Source organism: Bos javanicus, chromosome 19 (genome assembly GCF_032452875.1).
Source record: "Bos javanicus breed banteng chromosome 19, ARS-OSU_banteng_1.0, whole genome shotgun sequence".
NCBI classification, from domain to species: Eukaryota; Metazoa; Chordata; class Mammalia; order Artiodactyla; family Bovidae; genus Bos; species Bos javanicus.
Window position 1 is genome coordinate 48,830,164 of NC_083886.1, and position 23,040 is coordinate 48,853,203.

The window sequence follows — 23,040 nt, forward strand, 5'->3', positions numbered from 1 at the left end:
GCTGCTCTATGAGACAGCAATTGCTGCTCTAAGAGAAAGAAAGAGTAAGGAGAAGATCTAGGTAGAGTCAAGTGAGGGAAATAGGACCTCAAGGAGGCTTTACTGCGGTGGCTTTCCGTGCCTGGCCTACTAGCTGTAACTACATTACTTCTTGTCCAACCAGGCAGTGACAGAATCGGCGTCACAACTTCACCTCAGGCTCTCAAGCTGCGGTTGGTGAATTTCAGCAATGATTCTAGAAAATAGATCTCTCTTCTCTTTCTCTCCCCTCCATTCCTGGTTTTGCACTTCATTGTTTCCTGCACCAGTTGACTTCAGACAGCAATTTGAAGCTGTCTACAGACTACAACTGAATAACAGGGAAAGAAGAACTGACAGCTGTGGGACTCAAAGATTCTAGGAGCGACATGTGTATGAGGTGACTTAAGTGGGGGGAAATCTAGAGGACCGTTCTGGCCATCAAAGCAGCAGGACAGGCCCAGAAGTGGGCGCACGTGACAGCAGCAGCACCTCGAGAGTGACATCACTCGGGGGGTGGAGCCGAACCATCCCGGGCCTTGTCTGCTATTGAGCTGCCCTCCCCTCTTCCCCACTGAATGCCCACGACCCCGCCAGTCAAAGCCCCCTGAGGAAACAGAAATGCCCGGACCTCACAGACCGGCAGAACCAGGACCCAGCCTCTCGGCGCAGAGACGGGTTCGGTCTCGGCTGTCTCTCCTCGCCACTCCCCACCCCCAAACGGTGGAGGGGGCGGGGGCGCGCGCGCTCCACCACGCACGCGCCCCCACGCACGCGCTCTCCCTCCGCGCTCGCGCTCCTCCCCACCCCGGCCCGGAGGGGGCGGGGCTGCGGGCGGCCTCGGAGGGTGCGACGCCCCCGGCGCGGCGGCGGCGTTAGCGAGCGGCCGGCTGGGCGCGGGTTGCAGGGCGCGCTGCTCCGGCGGGGCCCGCTTGGCACAGCCGCCTCGTGCGAGCCGCCCTCCCGGCGGGGTAAGCTGCGAGCGCTCCGAGCGTCGGACCCGGGGCCACCGGCGCTGCCCTCCCGCCGCCGCCCTCGGTGCCTCCTCTGGGCGGCCCCGCCCCCGTTCCCATCCCCCTCGCGCTCACCTCCCGGCTGTGCCGCGCGCGAGGCGGAGCAAGTCGCCCGCCGCCGCCGCCGCCGCGCTAAGGGGCGAGAGCCTGCACCCGCGCCGCCGCTGACAGGGGGACCGCCGCGGGCTGCGCTCGCCGCCGGGAGGCCCCGCCGCGCCTTTCCCGGACGCAAACCCACCGCGGGCGTCGGAGCGCAGCGAGGTGCTCTGGGATCGCGGGCGGCGCCGGCGGGCGGCGCGGTCCTCACCGGAGACCCCCGGGACTGGGGCTTGACCCGGGGGTGCAGCGAGCCCCCCTCAGAGCGGCAGGTGAGAGACCGCGGGAGCCCGGGAAAGGAAGGTCGCTTCAGTGACAGGGGCGTTCGCCTCCGACGCCCGGGCTCCAGGGAGAGGGGCGGAGGCGAGCGGGGAGGCAGCGAAATGGGCAGCGGAGTGCCTCCGGTGTGGAGGGCGTGGGGAAGGTTGGTTCCCAGTGTGGCCCTCGGGGTGGCTTCGGATGAGTCCGGGATCGGTCACTTCGGTGTCACCGAAGGTGTCATGGAATTTGGTACCGAGAGAATCTCCGGATGACGGGGACCCCAGGAGGAGATGCCAGGCAGATTGCTAAACGTGGCAGGGAAGGTGGTGCAGAACGAGTTGCAAAATGTGCCTCCAGAATGCAGCATAAAAGTAGTTGTGAAATGTGCCAGGTAAGGTACAGGGTGGGTTGGCCTGTATGGCGTTGAAATTCACAGCAGAAGTGTTCTTTAGTGATATCGTTAATTCCTCTGGGAAAGGAGGCGTAGTCTAAGAAGAGATTAATAAGGCTCATGGCTAGATATTTTATCACAGGAAATCGAGAGGAGCTATGATATGCTATTTTTTGAGACAGAGTGAGTGCCCACGTGAAAGAAACAAGCAAATTGTGTCTGGTTGTGAGATGGGAAAGAAAAAATAGGGCTAAGATAATTCCGGTTTGCCGTCAGCGTGTAGAACACTGATACAATTGCAGCCTGTGTTCTATTCCAGGTGTAGGATGTTTAAAATGGTTTTCATCAAACATAAACAATGATAATTAATATTAGGAAGATTTGGGTGTCTTTCACTGTCTTATCTCCTCCCCTCCAGGAAAAGAAAAAAGAAAAAAATACAAAAGACACACACAAAAACCCACCCCACATCTTGACCATAATTCTGAGTTCAAGATCATTAGGCAAAGGGACATTTTTTCATAGGTGCCCCTTTCTTCATTTTTATACAAGTGAAAATTTCTGGAATGAGGAAAACAAAACAATATGGTGAACAAAAGGGATAAATTTTCAGGCATTTTGAGGGTTGGAGCCAAAAGCTGTTGCAATGGTTAATTGCAGTGAATGACAGTAGTGAAATATTCTTGATTGTTGGGGTAGCAAAATAGGGAAAAGAAATTGAATACAGTAAAGGTGGCATAAAAAGCAACAACATGGATACTGTCAGTGGAGCGCTTCTTTCAGCCTTTCCCAGGTAGATCATCTTAGGAATGTGACCACAGAAATATTAAATATTGTCATCCCCCCTCCATACATACACGCGCGCGTGTGTGTGTGTATATATATATATAAATATAATTACACATGCCGCAAAACACTGTGACTTCCATTTAAGAAGAACATCTGTGTTTTGAGAGGATTGTCAGAACATAGCTGGAATTTCAGAAGTAACAAAAGACAGCTCCATGAGCTATTTAATGTAACTTATATACATTCAGTGAGTGTCTGTATACTATGAAACAAGCAGAAATGGCTGCATGTGTTCATTAGGGTATAGTTAATTATTGATGAGATTTTAGTGCCTTCTGTTGCAGTTCTTGTAGAGAAATGGAGTTATTTGCCTGCATGTTGTTCTTAGAAGAACATTCACCACATAATCTGAAAATTCATACTGATTGGCTTCCTCCTGAATCCAGATTCAGCCATTGAGGGATTGTTTGCTTCAAAGACAAACCTGATTTTGCTCCATGATTAATTTTGGGTTTTAGTCATTTCTGTTGATGTGTCCCTCACTTTGGGGGTGAGTGGGGGCTAAAGCATGAGGAGAGGGCCTGAGGAGAATAAAGAGCGATTCTGTTGGATCTTCCTGTTTTGTTCTGACTGTAAGCCATATGTACTGCCACCCCCTACTGTCTGTAGGAAGAGGTGTTACAGAGCCCCATTCTTTTCTTGTTATCACTGCCCCCTTGTGTAAGGGAAGAAATTGAGAGTTGTACTTTGGGAAACCGCTCTCCTCAGATTGTTCTTGATAGAGTGGTTATGGAGATTTATAATCACCTATTCAGAGTCAGGGCTTTAAACTTACTGTCAGTCAGGCTTCAGATTTAATATCTGTTTTTAATAGTATCAATTACTGTCAGTAATTCAAATTGCTAAGAATGTTTTTCAATATGTTTGAGAGTAATGTCATACTCTTAAATAGCACCTACTCTGTTATGCAGGTTTTAATCGGTTCCAGCACCCTACGAGGTATGTACTGTTATTTCCATTTTACAAATGAGAAACTGAAACACTGAGATGTTAAATATCTTGCCCAGGTTTATTTAGCTAGCAAGTGGAAGCGCTGAGTTTCAATTCAGGAACTCTGGCTGCACACCCTGTGCTCTTCATAAGTGTAGTATATTGCCCTCTCAATCAAATTGGTGTTGACACACATCACTAAAATGCAGGTGCCCATCATACAAAAGCAAATATATAGATGTGGATAAGCCCAGGTAGGTAGTAAGACACATAAATGTTAAACCTACAGATACACCAAAAAATACTTATAATAACTGTAACTTATTCAGTTACAAATATACTGAAAAATACTTAATGTTACTTATAACTGTACAAAAATACTTGGTTATTTAAAGTATGAATATTTCTCTTTAGGAATTTATTTTTGTAGTTTTATTTCTGGGATTATGAGTAGAGGAGTATCAATACTTTTTATGTGGTTAAGGACGTATTTATGATGGAGGTTTTGGTTTTGGGGGGAACTTTGGAGGTTGAAAGTTTTACTTTCAAGTAGTTTGGTGTGTGTTGTGTGTGTGTGTGTGTGTGTGTGCACATAGTATTCAGGAAAGGTTTACTGGTGCTTTTAAAGAAATAGTCTAGCGATCTCTGTGTAGAGCAATAGAAATAATTTTCTATAGAGAAATTATCGATTTTTCCTATCTGCTTACATTTTTATGATCCTATTTAAAAAAGAATTAACAAAAATGGGTCAGATGCATATGTACTTTTTACCTTTTTCTTCAACAAATATTTGCTCAGGTTTTTCCTACACTTACTGGTTTATAGATATTGCTACATATGAAATAATATTTATAAAATTATAAAATTTATAAAGTATAAAATAATAATCATGCAGCCAACACGTATATACCTTCCACACGGTTTAAGATATGAATATCACCTCCTATACTTAACAGTTATTTTCTTCTCTTAGTCAAACTTTCTCCCATTCCGTGAATCACATGTCATGTAGTCAAACACTTCCTTCATTTTTATATACATTGTTTGATAAGACAATTCAATATAATCTGATTATGACTGAGACTAATTCATGTATGTGTATATACTTTAGTGTGTTTAATAAATTGTCTTAGAGTCAAGTCCTGCTCTATATTTATATTGGTCGTTGGCTCATTTTAGCATACTTGAAAAACCTGATTTTGTGTTTGCATCTTTATCATAAAGTTTTACTAAGATGATTAAACATTAGTAGATTATTTCCCTCTTCTGTCATTGATTCTTGACTGTCCTGTGCAAGCTCTCTAGCTGCCCCCAACCCCCAACTTCCTTAAGGCCTTTGTTCTTTTAGTATTTTCTGAATGACTCTGTATGCATTGTTTTGAATGGAGAAGGAAGTAAGCCTGGAAAAGAGTGTACTAAACCAGTGTTTCCAAAAGGGGAGTTTTAAGGTAGTTGATACTAATTAGATTTAAGGAAGAACAAGTATGATTAAAAGAATGCATCAAAATTCTCCCCTTGTCATATTTCTTCCTCTTAGAATTAAAATTGAATCTCTGAGATATACTGATTGGGCACACTCATTGAATTATGTTGGATTGTACTTATACAAGGGCTTCCCAGGTGGCTCAGTGGTAAAGAATCCACCTGCCAATGCAGGAGATGCAGGTTCAATCCCTGGGTTGGGAAGATACCCTGGAGGAGGAGTTGGCAACCCACTCCAGTATTTTTGCCTGGAAAATCCCATGGTAAGGGTAGCCTGGCGGGCCCAGTTCCATGGGCTGCAATTCCAGTCCATGGAATTGCAAAGAGTCTAAAAGAGTCTACATGACTAAGCGACTGAGCACGCAAACGTGCTTATACAGGATCACCAGTGTTTTCTGTCGTATTTGTACTGTTGGTAGCCAGATTTTATTTCAAGGAACTAGAACAAACAATTTCAGATGGTTGTTTACTTTTCTAGTACTAGTCTGATCAAGGTGTCAAATATTATAAAATAGTTTGAAAACTAGTTTGTTTGGAATTTTTTTTCTCAACATTGTATCTGCTCAGAGCCTATGGTTATGGAATACTGTTGTCATTTGGAAAGAAGACACTGTGTAAATAAATGGTTTTGTCTTTGTTATAATACCATGAAAACACCACTGGGTTTATTTGAATAGTATCTTTTGCAGTAGTTTGTATTAGATGAAGATTGTTTATGACTGAAAAAATGAGTCAAGGAGCTGTGTGTGTGGTGATTGAGACTACATCATGACCTTGATGAGTCTCTAAAAATTGATGGAGAGAAGTAGGTTACAGGAAGAGCTTAAAGACTTAACGCTGTGTTTCCCCACCCCATGGTCCTTTTTCTTCCTTTTAGAGGATATTTGTACCTTAAATATTTCAGATTTAAGATAATATTAGATGGAGAATGTGATATTTGGGCCTGGGTTTTAGAAGGCTAAAGCAGTTTGAGGATGTAATCAGAGAAAAAAGTTTCTGGTGGGGATCTTTCATATTCTAGAAAGCTTTAAGTAAATGTAATTGCATAATTTTTTTTCTGGAAGCACATTTCTTTTTTTAGGTCAGTTTATTTTCTTTACAAAATCTTTATAAGTCATTGAAAGCTGTGTTTGTGGATATTACAAGCATTAGGTAAGTTGCTTTCCTATGGGCCACACATTACCACAGTATCTTATGTTCAGCTTGTTTGTTCTTGAATAGTGAAGGGTAAACATGACTAAGTTTAAGAGGCAAAGAGTTAATTCGATGTTAGTAATTGCTCACCTTCTTTATCCTTTCCTTCCCCATGATACTAATTTCTGCCTTTATTGAATGCGTGATATATCCCACCTCTCAAATGCCTTTCTTTTGATCAGAACTTGAGAGATTCTGATGTCAGTTATTTAAACTGAGTAGTTGCATTATAGTGAATAATCTTGTTGGTATGCTTCTTAAAAATTTTAATTGCCTTGCCTTTTTTCTGAAAGACTCGTCTTATGCCTCGTTATGACACCCGTATTATGTCTAACTCTGAAGAAGTTTTTGACAAAATGTATTATTTGATTCTACCTTTTTTTTCTTCAGAAGAGGTATCTCAAGTGGAAAGGTTTGGAGCACAGCCTATGAGAGAACATTCTTCCTTGTTTGCTCTGGTCTCAGTCTCTCATGTATATATATTTTGTATACATATAACAAAGTCATTGTTATATGAAAAAACCATTGTTTTTCCAGGTAATCATGCTTATTTCCTTGTGTGTAAAACCATGCTTGCATTATAAGATTATATTAGATGACATATCTGATCATAGAGGGACAACATGAAAAATGGCACCAGTTTTTTTTATCGCCATGGAAACCCTTTTTCCTTTCCTTAGGATCTAGCCTTATGAATGGATTAGTTATTAAATTTGGAAATGGGAGTGGGTATGTAGATACTGTGATTTAATCATTTAGGCAGGAGACTCCACCTCAGATCTCACTAAATTCCCCCTGCTAATTGAAGGAAGTCTCTTCTTAGCCTTTTGTTCCTAACCTTGTGTTTTGGGGGGGTCTCACAATTTCTAGCTGTAATTGCTGAAGTTTGATAAGGCAAAGTTAAGGAAGCTTGATGGGTATTTGTACCCAAGCTAGAATTCTATTTCAGTTTGAATTCCATGAAATCCTGTAGAGCTCCTGAAGACTGTGAATTAGGGTGAATGAAGGTAATTAGCTTTAGTAGGCATGTGGGATGAAGACTTACTACTACACATTCAAATCCTGCTTCAGCGTCAGAGAATCTCAGCTGTTCCTTTTTAGGGATTTAAAGAGGAAGAGAGACTTCCTTTGGAAGTTGCTCTTCGGACGTTGTTATATTGTAGGATGACAATACTGTTGTTTGGTTGTAAGAAACTTTTGAAATCTTAACGATCATGAGACCCCTTGTATAGTAGAGAGAACATGAACTTGTGAGTTTTTGAATCCTGAAAACAGGTTCAGATTATCGCTCTGTCACTTACTAGCTGTATGAGGCGTTAAAACCTCTCTTGGAGGGTTTTGATGATGATGAATAAAATAATGTCAGTGAAAAATCCTTAGGACAATATCTAATTCTTAACAAATATTCATTTTTATTTAGTTTTGGAGAGTGTCCTGGATTTCTGGTGTTTTGATGCTCTTCACATAATTCCTCCCCATGATATTTTACTAGTATTGTCAGTCTAGCTTTTCCGTGTTGTTTTGTCTTGCTCTTCTTTTCAGCCTAGTAAAGTATTAAAAATAAAAACCTATGGTAATTTGGCTACTCATTAATTTAGTGCCTTGAAATTTTCATTTATGAAAGATTTGATAAGAGCTGAAAGAAAAAGTTCTTGAATAACTGTAAACTTAAAAATAAAAACTCTTAGGCAGACTCCTAGTATGCATTTCTGTTTGTACTGTTTCCCTTTAAGTACTACATACTTGTGAAAAATTAATTTTTAATTTCCTCTGAAAATAGCAAACCACAACACTTCTTGGGACATTGAGCCCTTTGGCAATTTTTTTTTTTTTTTCAATTTGATCATGTGAACATTTTCTACTTTTACAAGCATTTCTCTTTTTTTGTGAATAACCGAAACTTCCTCTGTGTGATAACTGTATCCCCCACTTGCCTGCTACCATGCGCCATGTTGTTAGCTTTTTGTAATTTTTCTCTTTAAAAAATTTATAAGTGACAGTAAGTCAAGGTGGTTGATTGTCTTTGTGATCTACTTAATAAAAAGGACTTATCTACAGTGTAAAATAATATACCAGAAAGAGTTTGCCCCTCTTTTTCCAGTATAACAAGCTAGTATTCAAAATCTCATTTTTTTCCCCAAGCTTTGATGATTTCTATAATGTTTTGCCCATTTCTGCTCATCTGTGTACATATCATGCAAACAGTAATTCATTGACTATTTTTCTTTAAAGTGACTCACTTTTTATCTTAGGTGTATCCTTGGTTGTCATATTATACACAACCTAATAAGTTTGTAACTAAAAACTAGTTTATCATGAAGACATCTTGCCTTTAGAAAGTCCACTTATATGCAACTTTGGTTCCAGATTGGATCATTTTGTGTTTTTAAGTAAATGAACTTCATAATGAACCCTCTTCTTGTTTTAGATAATATAATTCTGTTTTGCCTTTGGATGTATTGGGTAGCCATTTATTGAGTGAGTGAGTGAGTAAGTGAAAGTTGCTTAGTCGTGTTCGACTCTTTGTGACCCCGTGGACTTAGTCCATGGAATTCTCCAGGCCAGAATACTGGAGTGGGTAGCCTTTCCCTTCTCAAGGGGATCTTCACAACCCAGGGATCCAATCCAGATCTCCCACATTTCGAGTGGAATCTTTACCAGTTGAGCCACAAGGGAAGCCCAAGAATACTGAAATGGGTAGCCTATCCCTTCTCCAGCAGATCTTCCTGACCCAGGAATCGAACTGGGGTCTCCTGCATTGCAGGCGGATTCTTTACCAACTGAGCTATGAGGGAAGCCATTTATTAGTTGTCAACAAATGTTAATTTGTCATTAATTACAGTAGGTAACTGGTATCTCCTTCCCCCACCTTCTACTTTTAAAAAAAATTCCAAAAGTATTCCTCTGCTTGCAACCACGGAAATAAACAAACCAGGGATGAAGAAAGAAAAAAATATTTTCCTCTCCTCCACTTTTACCCTTGTGGTAACCAGCATTAACTAACACTTCGAGTATTTTTTTTTTTATCATCTTTCTCTTTGCTCAGAAGCCATTAAGCATGTATGAAAGTGAAAAAGTGAAAGTTGCTCAGTTGTGTCCAACTCTTTGTGACCCCATGGACTATATAGTCCATGGAATTCCCCAGGCCAGAATACAGGAGTGGGTAGCCATTCCCTTCTCCAGGGGATCTTTCCAACCCAGGTCTCCTGCATTGCAGGTGGAGTCTTTACCATCTGAGCCACCAGGGAAGCCCAAGCATATATATATGTATATATATAAACAGATATATAGGCTTTTTGTAACTTGCTTTATTCATTTAAGAATATATCATAGCTAGCTCCAGTTTAGTAAATGAAACTCTAATTAATTTTAAAAAGCTGAATAACATTGCATAGCATACAGTACCATAATTTAGTCTGTTTTTCTCCACCTGATGGATATTAAGATTGTTTTCCTCTTTTGCTATTACAAACATTAGGCCACTCTTATTCATGAGTAGACAAGCAAACATTCTAAATAAACTATTAGCAAAATAAATCTAGTAGTGCATGTAAAATAGATACATCTTGATCCAGTAGAATTTATTCCAGGGAAGCAAGAATACTTAAATATTAACATTTTTTATATTACTGAAGTTAAAGATAAAAAGTATATGATTATCTCTCTCTTTGGGGGTGAGTTGGGGGACTTTGTATTGTGTTTGTGTAAAACAGCAAAAGGAGATTCCTGCCCGTTCGGACAGTAGTCTAAGTTTTGTACAGTCCTTTGATCCTCAGAGTTAATAGACAAAAACCGTTTTTCTGGAGCCTTACGTGGACTTTGTAGGACCTGGACCGTGACTCTGACCTTGGCCTTACTACCAGCTTTTGATTGCCAAAGTCTAGTCCTCTTGACAGTATGGAAATAAGCATCCTTCTAGAGACTGGGGTGGATGATATGGGTGAGCCTGTCCAATTTAGGGCTGGCACTTTTTAAGATCTTTTATTTGATTACCTTTGGGCTTAATGACCACCTTGTTGGCCTCTGTATAGGTGCCCATTGTCTTGGAAACGTTGGCTGGAATTTTTCTGAGGGCTTGCTTGTTGGCAGAATATGTGTTCCTTAGGATCTATTTTTCTTCAAGTCATTTCTAGGACTGGTCATATATGATATTTTTCTTGGATTCGGCCACATCTCTTTTGCTAGCTGCAACTCTGGGAGTGTTGGAGACTGGAAAAAAAGAGACCTTGACTATCTTAATAGGTGCCAAAAAACATTTGATAACATTTTGGAGTAATTTCCTCAGAGTGTGTGTGGCATAATTTCTGAATGCTTGCTTAGGTGAAGATGCCTTTCTTTTCTCTTGATTAGTTAAAGGGTATCTTGACTGGATACAGTGTTTTTGGGTCATAATCATTCCCCGCCCCCATATAACGTAGATACCTTATTACCACTGTCTTTAAGCTTCTTGTGCAATAGAGATGTCTGATGCCCGTCTGATTCTCCTTTCTTTTGAAGTATTAGTAACTCATTCTTTATCTTCTGCACAAAAAGTCTTTCCTCTTTTATGTGCGCTGAGATGATCAGGTCTAATCTCATCATGTACTTTATCATTTTTATACTATGAGAAACCAAATACTGCCAGCTCATCTCTGATTTTATGGAGTCTGCTTCCTGTCTGTATAGTTCTGTATCTCTCACTTTCTGCCTTCAGTTTTTCTCTTCCTCTCTTCTTATTCTTTACTGTTTAGTGATAGTAAAATCATTTTGATCATTCTGAGTTGATAATCTCAGATACACCTTGTACCTTTCAAAATGTAGTCTCAAATTTTTTTTATTTCAGTGAAGTTTTTTTAATTATTGTTTTTACTATATGTTCTGTTCCTTGCTTTGATCTTCTTCAGGAATTCCTATCAGTTGTATGTTCAATCTTCTTTGCCATCTTCAATATTTGTCACTTTTTCTCAGATCTTTTTAATCTATTTTTTGAGTTTAATTTTTTTCTCTTTTTTACCTTCTGTTTTTCTTAAGGGACTATCTTTTTATTTACTCTTGTCTTCGTTTCTGGAATATGTCTTTCCTTTTATTTTTAATTCTTACTCGAGTCATGTCTCATTTTGTGTTTTTATAATTCTTGTATTGTTTTTCTTTCATGTCTTATGTCGTTTTCCTAAGGTCTTTTCTCATTCTGAAATAGCAGGTTTTAATTTTGATCTGTTATGTGGGTATGTCTTTCCAGCACACTTTCATTGTCTGCAGTGATGTTATTCTGCTTCATATTCTCCTTTCTTTTCTGGTTGCACTGGGTCTTCGTTGCTGCGTGCCCAGGCTTTCTCTAGTTGTGGAAGGTGGAGGGAGCTGCTCTCTGGTTTGGGTTCGTGGGCTTCTCATTGTGGTGGCTTCTCTTATTGCAGAGCTTGGCCTTCAGTAATTGCAGCACGAGGTCTCGGCAGCTGTGGCTTGCTGGCCCTGGGGTGCAGGGGCTTCAGTAGTTGTGGGTCAGGGGCTCATTAGTGTGGCTTGTGGGCCCTAGGGCATGTCGGCTGCAGTGGTTACAGCACGCTGACTTAGTAGTTGTGGCACACGGGCTTAGTTGTTCCACGACACGTGGCATCTTTCTGGACCAGGGCTTAAACCCGTGTCCCCTGCATTGGCAGGTGGGTTCTTACCCACTGTGCCACCAAGGAAGTCCCTGTGTTCTCTTCTTATAACAACTTTATGTGGGATTGACTTTGATACATTTCTGTGACTCATTTTTACTTGAAATTAATTACATGAATCTTTTAGAATGTGACTGGGTTCAGGAAAGCTTCTAACTTTACTGAGCTTTTTATTCTATTGTTTTTGTGTGGTGTTTAAAAATATGGGGGCTTGCTTTCTGAGATTTCCTAAACTCTTCTAGAGGAGGTTCTTCTCTAGTAGTTCTGGACCTTCTCTTCATCTCTCTTGCCTGATCTGACTCCACCCCTTTATGACCATGAAGCCCTTCTCTGCGCCTTCTGGATCTCACTGTCTGTCATGCAAAATTCCCTTTTATCTTATAACCTCCTCTACTAAACAGCACTGTCTGCGTTCTCTAACTGAAGCTTACCTTTTGCCTGAGGGTGCTTACTTCTCTTGGCAAGTTCTGAAGTGGTGGTTCCTCCTAGTGAGGTGGGTTAAGTATTCTCTTTGCTTTGTCATAGTTGCTTCTAGACTTCTTCTGGGTTCACTCCTAGTCTCCTGCTACTGCACTTATAATTATGGTGATTTCAGTATTCATGTAGATGATCCTTCTGATATTCTGGCCTCTTGACTTTCTCTTCTCCACCGATCCTGTCTTCCGTCTCAGCCATTGACTCTGTTGCACATCCTTTGCAGATATTTTTAAAGTCTCAGTGCATCTGCATTAACTGGGGAGCTTTGGCAAACTACAGGTGCCAAGGACTAACCCCCAGAGATTCCGATTTGCCTGGTCTGAGGTGTGGCCTGAGAGAATGTTTTTGACAGTTTTCCACGGTGACTTTAATGCACACTCAGGATTGAGAGTTGCTGTCCTAGAACTCGCTGTAACTCAAAACTACAGCTTTCTATACTGTCGGTTTCTGGCATTTTACTCTCCACCTACTATCTCTATTTTTTCAGGCTCATTTCTTTTATTACCCAACAACCTTAATTCCTTGATCTCACAGGGACCTTTTAATTTACCACCTTTTTGCTTTTCCTCAATGCATTCATGTCCTCAGTTTTTTCTTTTTTACCTTCAAACTAGCTGAATTCCCGTATTGCATTATTACAGTTGATCTTCTCCATCTACCTCAACGCTCTTGATTTGACCTTTCTTCTTTGGCGGTTCTTGCCTGGTTAAAACCAACTCTACCAAGGATTTCCCTGATGGCCCAGTGGTTAAGACTCTATGCTTCCAAAGCAGGGGGTGTGGGTTCAGTCTCTGGTCAGGGAGAACTGAGATCCAACATGCTGCATGACATGGCCAAAATTTTTTTAAAAAATTCAAAAAGTTTAAAACCAGCTCTACCTGTTGTACTCCTGTGCAGTTGTAGCTGAATGTGGCTGGAGCAGAATGCCTGTTGACTTTCCATTCTTCGCCAGTACCAGATGACTTTCAATTCCTTGCTTAGTGCTGCCAAGCACTTTATTATTGTAGTTCTTCCGTACTCCCATTCACTTAGATGATCCTTGTACTCAAATTTTCCCTTGTACTCAAATTTTCCACATTCCACTTTCTGTCTTCTCTTTCACCTAATGACTTTGCTTTCTATTTACTGAGAATACAGAAGAAGTCTTCTCACCACCTGCATCTTTACCAGTGTTACTGTGAATTGTCTTTTCCTCTCTTGAAGGCCATTCCCACTGAGCTCATCCATTAGAGCTCACCCATTCTTGCCTTCTCAAAGACATTCTTCCTGTCATGCTTGTCTGTCTGTCCTTTTCTGGATCACTGTCAACAGAATAAAAACATTGTAATTTCTTTCATCTTAAAGAAACCTTCTTTTAACCTTACTTCTTCCAGCAACTTCCCCATTTCTTATCTCAATTATACCAGACTCTGCAGAAACAGTTGTCTTTGTTCACCTTATCAAACTCTCCTTTTTACAGCTTTATTGAGGTATTACTCACATTTAACAAAATTCACCTCTTGTAAGAGCATAATTCAGTGATGATTATGCATCACCGTCATCCAGTTTTACAGTATATTCGTCACCCCCCAAAATTTCACTGAGCCTGTTTGCATCCAGTCTCCATTCCTAGCCCTATCCCTAGGCAACAGAAAGGTCTGCTTTCTGTTTCTGTAGATTGGCCTTTGGACATTCATATAAATAGAATCACACAATATGTAGTTTTGTTTTATACTGTTCAGTCTTTTGCTTCTATCTCTTCATCCAGCATAATGTTTTTGAGATTAATCTATGTTGCCCATGTATCAGTACTTTTATTTTGATTGCTGAATATTACTGTTCTTTTGTATAGACATACTATGTTTTGTTTTGTTTATCCATTCACCAAATAATGGACTTTCTGATTTTTTCTGTTTTTTGTTTCTTATGAATAATACTGCTATAAACATTTGGGTACAGACTTTTTTTTTTTTTTAATGATTCACAGATGTTCCTTTTGCTTTTGAATATTTATTTGTTTATTTTGCTGTCCTGGGTCTTCATTGCTGCATGCGGGCTTTATCTAGTTGCGCCAAGTGGGGGCTACTCTCTAGTTGTGGTGTGCAGACTTCTCATTGCATCGGCTTTTCTTACTGTGGGGCGTGGCCTCTAGGGTGTTTGGGCTTCAGTAGTTGTGGCTCATGGACTTAGTTGCTCCTTGGCATGTGGAATCTTCCTGGACCAGGAATCGAACCTGTATCCCTGGTGTTGCTAGGCAGCGGCTTAACCTCTGGACCACCAAGGAAGTCCCTGAGTACAAACTTTGAGTGTGGTTATATGTTCAATTTCTCTTAGATTCCTAGAAGTGGAATTGCTGGGTTTCTGATCCATTTTAAGTTAATTTTGTATGTGGTGGATTTAAGCTTATTTTTCTGTGTATGGCTATTGAGTTGCCCCAGTAACATTTGTTGGAAAGATTATTCTTTCTTCCTTCGAGTTGTCTTGGCACAATAAAAAAATCAATACCTAGGGCATAAGAAGGGATTATCAACCTCCTTTGGCTAACTTGACTATTAACCTGGAACTTGCTGTTAAATCCCCACGTAGTCCATTAGTCCATTGCTTGCTCCAAACAGGACTACAACCTCTTGGGGATACCGACTCTTCCTGTTCTCTGGCCACGGAGATGGCTACTGTGACTGGCAGTGCTGCACATTGAATCTTGTTTGGCAGTGGCAGCGAAGCTGCTGGTTTTCATGACCTTCCCACTGAAGGCTGCTTGTTGCAGACAGCAGTTCTTTTTGGGAAGAAAGAGACTTCAGTTCAGTTCAGTTGCTCAGTCGTGTCCGACTCTTTGCCACCCCATGAACCGAAGCGTGCCAGGCCTCTCTACCCATCACCAACTGCCAGAGTCTACCCAAACCCATGTCCATTGAGTCGGTGATGCCATCCAACCATCCCATCCTCTGTCGTCCTCTTCTCCTCCTGCCCCCAATCTTTCCCAGCATCAGGGTCTTCTCAAATGAGTCAACTCTTTGCATCAGGTGGCCAAAGTATTGGAGTTTCAGCCTCAACATCAATCCTTCCAATGAACATACAGGACTGATCTCCTTTAGGATGGACTGGTTGGATCTCCTTGCAGTCCAAGGGACTCTCAAGAGTCTTCTCCAATACCACAGTTCAAAAGTATCAGTTCTTCTGCACTCAGCTTTCTTTATAGTCCAACTCTCACATCCATACATGACCACTGGAAAAACCATAGCCTTGACTAGACGGACCTTTGTTGACAAAGTAATGTCTCTGCTTTTTAATATGCTGTCTAGGTTGGTCATAACTTTCCTTCCAAGGAGTGAGTGTCTTTTAATTTCATAGCTGCAGTCACCATCTGCAGTGATTTTGGAGCCCCCAAAAATAACGTCAGCCACTGTTTAGACTGTTTCCCCATCTATTTACCATGAAGTGATGGGACCGGATGCTACAATCTTAGTTTTCTGAATGTTGAGCTTTAAGCCAATTTTTTCACTCTCCTCTTTCACTTTCATCAAGAGGGTCTTTAGTTCTTCTTCACTTTCTGCCATAAGGGTGGTGTCATCTGCATATTTGAGGTTATTGATATTTCTCCCAGCAATCTTGATTCCAGCTTGTGCTTCCTTCAGCCCAGAGTTTCTCATGATGTACTGTGCATATAAGTTAAATAAACAGGGTGACAATATACAGCCTTGACGTACTCCTTTTCCTATTTGGAACCAGTCTGTTGTTCCATGTCCAGTTCTAACTGTTGCTTCCTGACCTGCATACAGGTTTCTCAAGAGGCAGGTCAGGTGGTCTGGTATTCCCATCTTCCCTGGTGGCTCAGACAGTAAAGCGTTTGTCTTGCAGTGTGGGAAACCTGGGTTCAATCCCTGGGTTGGGAAGATCCCCTGGAGAAGAAAATGGCAACCCACTCCAGTAGTCTTGTCTGGAAAATTCCATGGACTGAGGAGCCTGGTAGGCTACAGTCCATGGGGTCGCAATAGAGTCAGACGACTGAGTGACTTCACTTTCTTTCTTTTCAGGATTTTCCACAGTTTATTGTGATCCACACAATAAAGCATAGTCAATAAAGCATAGGCAATAAAGCAGAAATAGATGTTTTCTGAAACTCTCTTGCTTTTTCGATGACCCAGCGGATGTTGGCGATTTGATCTCTGGTTCCTTTGCCTTTTCTAAAACCAGCTTGAACATCTGGAAGTTCACATATTGCTGAAGCCTGGCTTGGAGAATTTTGAGCATTACTTTACTAGCGTGTGAGATGAGTGCAGTTGTGCAGTAGTTTGAGCATTCTTTGGCATTGCCTTTCTTTGGGATTGGAATGAAAACTGACTTTTTCCAGAAAGAGAGTAGCCGCAGGCAAAAAGATGCCGCAGGCTTGCTTTGCTGTAATCATATGCTTTTAGTTGATTTTCAGATTGCTTGAAAGTCAAGATCTCCATTCTCTTTTGAACCCGTTCCAATGAGGCATATTCTCCCACCATTTTGCTGAAACTGCTTATTACGATCGTCAGTGGCTTTCATGTGGCTTAATCCATTGGTTGTTTTTTAGTTTCTATCTTGCTTGAGGTATCAGCATCATTTGATAAAATTGATTACTCTCTCCCCTGGAAAGGCTTTGGCTTCCAAGATGCCACTAACTCTTGGATAATCTGTGTCATGGATGCTCCATCTTAGTGAATTTCTTTCACTGACTCCTTCTCATCTTCCCAACCTAGAAGTTTAGTGCTTTAGGAGTTTTCTCTCTCTTGAGAGTTTGGCTTCCCTTTTTGCTCTCTCAAGTGATGCCCTCTTCCTTTCCATCTTTATATAACTCTCATATCACTGGATCTAGAGATGGAGTAGATAGTCTTTTTATTCCCCTTTTCAGCATTCAAATCATTCTCCTTCTCACTTTCCTAAAGTTATCTTGCTTTGATTCTCATGTCATCAGATTTTATTTGCTACCACCCCTTATTATTGTCATTGAGTTTATCTCCTGGTTCATTCCCTACAGTGACTTCTGATGCTTACTACCCAGAGTTAGGCCAGACTTCACAAGCTAAGGGCGTAGCCCTCTGTAGGACCACTCTCACTTCAGACGCTAGCTGCAAGTGTCTCCCTCGCCTCTCACTAACTGGCTTCAGGTTTGAGAGTTCCTAATACTGCCTCAGATTTGATAATTCAGTAGAACAACTTACAGAACTCAGGGAAGTGCTGTGCTTATGGTTGTAGTTTTATTATAACAAAAACGATACAAAGCAGAACAAGCCAAAAGAAGGGACACAGGGCAAGGTCCAAGAGGCTCTCAGATGTGATGCTTCTGAAATCGGGATATGTCACCCTCCTGACATATCAGTGTATTGTGTACACAGAATTGCCAACCAAGGAGACTCATCTGAGCTTCAATGTGCAGAGTTTTTATTAGGGTTTCAGTGGTAGTCATGATTGATTTAATCATTGACCTCTTTTAATTTCAGCCTTCAGCCCTAACTTAACCTTTGTGAAGGTCAGACTGATAGCCTGTGGCACAAAGCCTCAACCCTCTAAACATATGGTTGGTCTTTTTGGGATAGCCAGTGCCCATCCCTGGAGAACGCAATGGCACCACACTCCAGTACTCTTGCCTGGAAAATCCCATGGATGGAGGAGCCTAGTAGGCTGCAGTCCATGGGGTCGCTAAGAGTCAGACACTGAGCGACTTCACTTTCACTTTTCACTTTCATGCATTGGAGAAGGAAATGGCAACCCACTCCAGTGTTCTTGCTTGGAGAATCCCAGGGACGGGGGAGCCTGGTGGGCTGCCGTCTATGGGGTCACACAGAGTCGGACACGACTGAAGTGACTTAGCAGCAGCAGCAGTGCCCATCCCGAGTCCGTACCCTCGAACTTCCACCTAATTTCTCTGTTCCGTTTTGTAGCTAACCCTTCAAGAATTGTCCATATGCTCTTTACAGTTTTTTCCTCCTCTTCTTTTTTTCAGTTTTGAAATGAAAATATACAAGAAAGTTGGAAGAATGGTACAAAACCATATCCTTCATGTACATTCACCAGTTGTTAACATGACATTATTCTACCTTGTACACTTTTTTTCTGAATAGTTTGAGGGTAGATCGTAGTCATGTGTTTACATCTAAAGACTATAGTATTTGTTTCTTAAGAATAAGGACATTCTCATCTATCTCCTATAATTTTCAAAATCAAAAAATTTAGTGTTGATATAATACTTTTATCTACTCCGCAGTCCATGTCCAGATCCTCTGTCTCCACCCAGTGTGTCCTTACAGCACGCCCCTCACCCTGCCCCTGTCTGGGATTCATTCTGCTGTCATGCATTGCATTCTGCTGTTGATTTAGTCTTTAACCTGGAGCAGTTCCTCGGCCTCTCTCATGTTTCTTGGCATGGACACTTTTGGAAGAGTACAGGCAGTTATCTTGTAGACTGTATCTCGGTTTGGTTTGTCTGTTTCCTTAGATTATATGTTTGCAGGGCAGGAATACCGTATAGTGATGTATCCTTCTCAGTACCTTGGAGGCATGTAATTCTGATTTGACCCATTATTGGTAATGTTGACTTTGGTTACTTGGTTAAAGTGGAGTCCACTGGGTTTCTTCACTGTAAAGTTACTATTTTTGTTTTTGTAGCATATAAGTAATTTGTTGGAAGGTATTTTGAAATTATGTGAATCTCTTGTTGCTCATCAAAATTTTACCTACCAGTTTTAGCATCATTAATAATTCTCACTGGAATTAATTATTACTGGGTTGGTTGCCAAATGAGAGTAACCCAGCCACTTTGTCTGTACTTACTAGTTGATATTCCGTTATGACAGAGCCAGCCAAACCTCCCTGTCTCTATTCCTTGAATTACAGTATGAGCTTATGGGTTCCTACTTTATTTAGCAGGTTATGATCTATTCCTGTCATTTATTTTGAAGCTCAGATTGTTCCAGGTTTCCCAGTGGATCCAGCTTCAGGCCGGCTTCTTTGTTGTGTGTCCTTATCGTTATTATTAGCTCTTACTTACTTTTTTGGAACAACAAGATATTTGGGCTCCTATTTTGCTTTCCTGCCCCAGCAGTAGAATCAAATGCTTCTCAGTATGAAACCTTGGATTCCTTTTTTTTCTTCTTTTAATTGAGGTATTATTTATAAGCAGAGATACGAACATTCAGTTTAATAGATTTTGACAGTTGCGTACATCTGAATAAGTATCACCACAGCCAAGATGTAGAATATTTCTGTCTTCAAAATTTAGTCATAACCTCTGTCTTCCAGTGCTCCTGCCCCACAGCTGAGAGGCAGCACTTTGTTAAACTCCTTCTACCATAGATTAGTTTTCCTTACGCTTCTGCTTCATGTACATGGAATCGTACGTTCAGTAGTTTTTGGTCTGGCTTCTGTATCAGTCTAAGTCCAGTCATGAGAGACAAACTATATAGTAATTTGAACATCAAACATTTAATATAAATAATTATTGACTATAACAGAGAAATGCAGTAATGAGGCGTTGGCTGGTAAGAAGTAAAGAATGTGTGTGTTAGTCTCTCAGTCGTGTCCGACCTTTTGTGACCCCCTGGACTGCAGCCTGCCAGGCTCCCCCGTCCATGGAATTCTCCAGGCAAGAATACTGCAGTGGGTTGCCATTTCCTTCTCCAAGAAGTAAATAATGTAGAAATATTAAAAGCTATACAGAGAGGCTACTACTCCAGGGTAGAGTACTCTCCCCAGCCACTAGCTGACATCCAGACCTTGTTGAACAGAGCATGGCCAGAACTCACTGAATGGTAGAGAAACTGCTGTGATGCCACACTGGCAGAACTTTCTGGAAGTCTGCCCTTCAGAACTCACTGAAGATCCACCCCGCCAAGGAAGGCTATACAAGGGAAAGGGTCTCACCAAAGGCAGTTCACTATAAAACCACCAGAGTGAGGGTCTTGGGAGACGGTGCAGGTCCCTGCGTCCTCGTGGCCACTATGCAGTCTGCAAGAGAACCCGAAGAAGCTGTAGGACCCCGTGGCGCCCCACTAGAGAAGGGGCCAGTGCTGTGGGAACCAGGTCCTGGAGAAGCCGTGTGCACTGTCCGGCCTGCTGAGCAAGCACGCTGGGATCCAGAAACAAAATGCTTTCCTCCCGAAGTTTTTACTACAGCTTCTACTGACAGAGCTTAACGTTATGCCAGCTGGCAAAGGAAAAAATTATTTAAAGGGCTCAGATCCATTTCCACAGAGCAGGCAAAAAAAAAGGATGAATTTGAAACTGAGAGGCAAAATTGGATTATTAGTGCAGGTTACATTTTCTTACTTCTTTGGAATCTTTTAAATTTTTGAGAATAGTAGAGACCAAGTGATACTATTTACCTCCAGAGAAGAGCTTATGCTACCTCTGTTTAGGAAGTAGAATGGAAGGCTGAGTTCTGATTTATCTTTGACTTGTGGCTGGGCCTTGTGGTACCTGAGTTTGTTTTAGTTCACTGTTCGCTTCAAATGTATTGAGGGTGGTGTCAGCACTGTTTTTTGTCAAGCAGGCTTGGTATCTGACCACTGGGGTTTTCAGAGATCTCTTATGCTTTACAGTCGTGCCCCCAGCTTTTTGAGATGAGTAATATTTCTCTCTGTTTTATAGCCTTGGCTGCCAAATGTTTTTGCTTTGTCTTTCCTGTCTTTATTCTTCTCAAAAATTAGCATATACATGCATATTTTATTTTATCTTTCTTACAGGAAAAGTATTTGCATACTATAATACTCATGTTGTGCTTTTTTTTTTTTTACTTAGCATATGATAAAATCACTTTATATTACTTCATAGAGAGTTTTATTCTCTGTTTTTTTTGATTGGTTGTATATAGTACTCCATGGTGTGTATTTTTGTCAATGGTTTCTTTAGCCAGTCTCCCATGTTGGGATATTTATGTGGTTCCCATTATGTTGCAGTAAGAAATTATACTGTAATGAAAAATCTTTGATGTATGTATTTTCACATCCTTAGAGTGTATTCTCTCTCCAACCCTTTCCAAACAGAATTTTGCCCTCAGTATTCCAGCGCAGCTACTCTTGTCAAGGACTTCAGTGACCTCCATGCTGCTAAATATTGTAAACAATTCTAAGTCCTCATCTCATATGAACTCAGTCTGCACTCACTCCTTTGATAGTGTCATTCAGTCTTATGTCTTTATTTACTATCTACAGGTTGATAACTCCCAGATATCTGTATCTAATCCACATTTCTTTCCTAGATTCCAGACTCATATGTCCAACTGCTTACTTGACATTTCTACTTGGGTGTCTAATAGATATCTCAAGCACGTTTGCCAGAAATTAACTTTTCATTGTTCCATCTCCCACCCCCAAGCCCCATCTCTTCAACCTGTAGTCTTTTCCATCTTGCTGATGGCAGCTCCATCCTTCTACTTGTTCAGAATGTCGAGTCATCCCTGATTTCTCCCTTCCATTCCCCGTATCCAATCTGTCAGGAGATCCTTTAGCTATACTTTAAAAACATCTGGAATCTGGCCGCTACTGACCACCTCCACCCAGGTCTGAGCTATTAATCCTAATATTGCTTACCTGGATTACTGTAGCCAGCCTTCTAACTGGTTGCTTCTACAGTTTATTTTCAAAATGGCAGCCAGAGTGATCTTTTAAAAATATGTCAGATCATGATTCTTCTTTAGTATCTGCCCTCTGACTTCCCGTCTTACTCACAATAAAAGTTAAAGTTCTTCCAGGGGTTAATAAGGCCTAGACATTGTGGCTCAAGTCATTTCTGTGATCTCATCTATGTTCCTAACCCCTCTTGCATGCTGATCCCTTGTGCTCAAGGTACACAGGCTTTCTTGCTGCTGCTGCTGCTGCTGCTAAGTCGCTTCAGTCATGTCCAACTCTGTGCGACCCCATAGACGGCAGCCCACCAGGCTCCCCCGTCCCTGGGATTCTCCAGGCAAGAACACTGGAGTGGGTTGCCATTTCCTTCTCCAATGCATGAAAGTGAAAAGTGAAAATGAAGTCGCTCAGTTGTGTCCAACTCTTAGCGACCCCATGGACTGCAGCCTACCAGGTTCCTCCATCCATGGGATTTTCCAGGCAAGAGTACTGGAGTGGGGTGCCATTGCCTTCTCCACAGGCCTTCTTACTGTTCCTTAAATAAGCCCAAGCATCTTTCTGGCTTAATGACCTTTGCCGTTGCACTTCTGTTTCTTCTGCCTAGAATTGTATGCCCCTTGCATAGCTTGATTTATCATCCTCTTCGGGTTTTTGCTCATCTCTTTACAGTTACAACCCTCTGATGTCTCTTTCCCTCAGCCCTCCAGTATTCTTGTCATTGTTGCATGCTTTTTTCCCTCCTTTAAGAGTTTATCATGTTGTGATATATACTATATACAAGTTACTTATTTATATAAATATTTATCAAGATCCTGAGCTCACTAAAGGGATTGCTGACTGGTTCCTTGCTATATTTCCAGTACTTGGAATAGTGTTTGTCATGTAGTAGATAATCAGTAGTTGTTAAATGAGTAATATTGAATGATTGAATTAGTCCTTTCTGAAGCTCAGAGCTCTTTAAATGTTAAGTTTAAATCATTTTTTTCAACATACAGTGTTTCTCAAACTTTAGCCTGCCTCGTGGTCAGAAGAAGGAAAAACTGAAATTTCCATTTACTGTGGAAGTACATCTAGAATAATTGTTTTAAATATTATAAATGTATGTGAAAATTATCAGGAAA

General features: G+C 41.3%; 1 protein-coding gene across 6 annotated transcripts in view; it reads left to right on the plus strand.

Annotated features, from left to right (window-relative positions):
* Positions 1 to 1,310: 1,310 nt before the first annotated feature.
* Positions 1,311 to 23,040, plus strand: part of TANC2 (tetratricopeptide repeat, ankyrin repeat and coiled-coil containing 2) — a 365,204-nt gene continuing 343,474 nt past the window's right edge. For all 6 annotated transcript variants that reach the window (XM_061392283.1, XM_061392284.1, XM_061392285.1 and 3 more), the window contains exon 1: positions 1,311 to 1,399. The gene's annotated coding sequence lies outside the window, so the exon portion shown is untranslated. The remainder of the gene's footprint in view (positions 1,400 to 23,040) is intronic.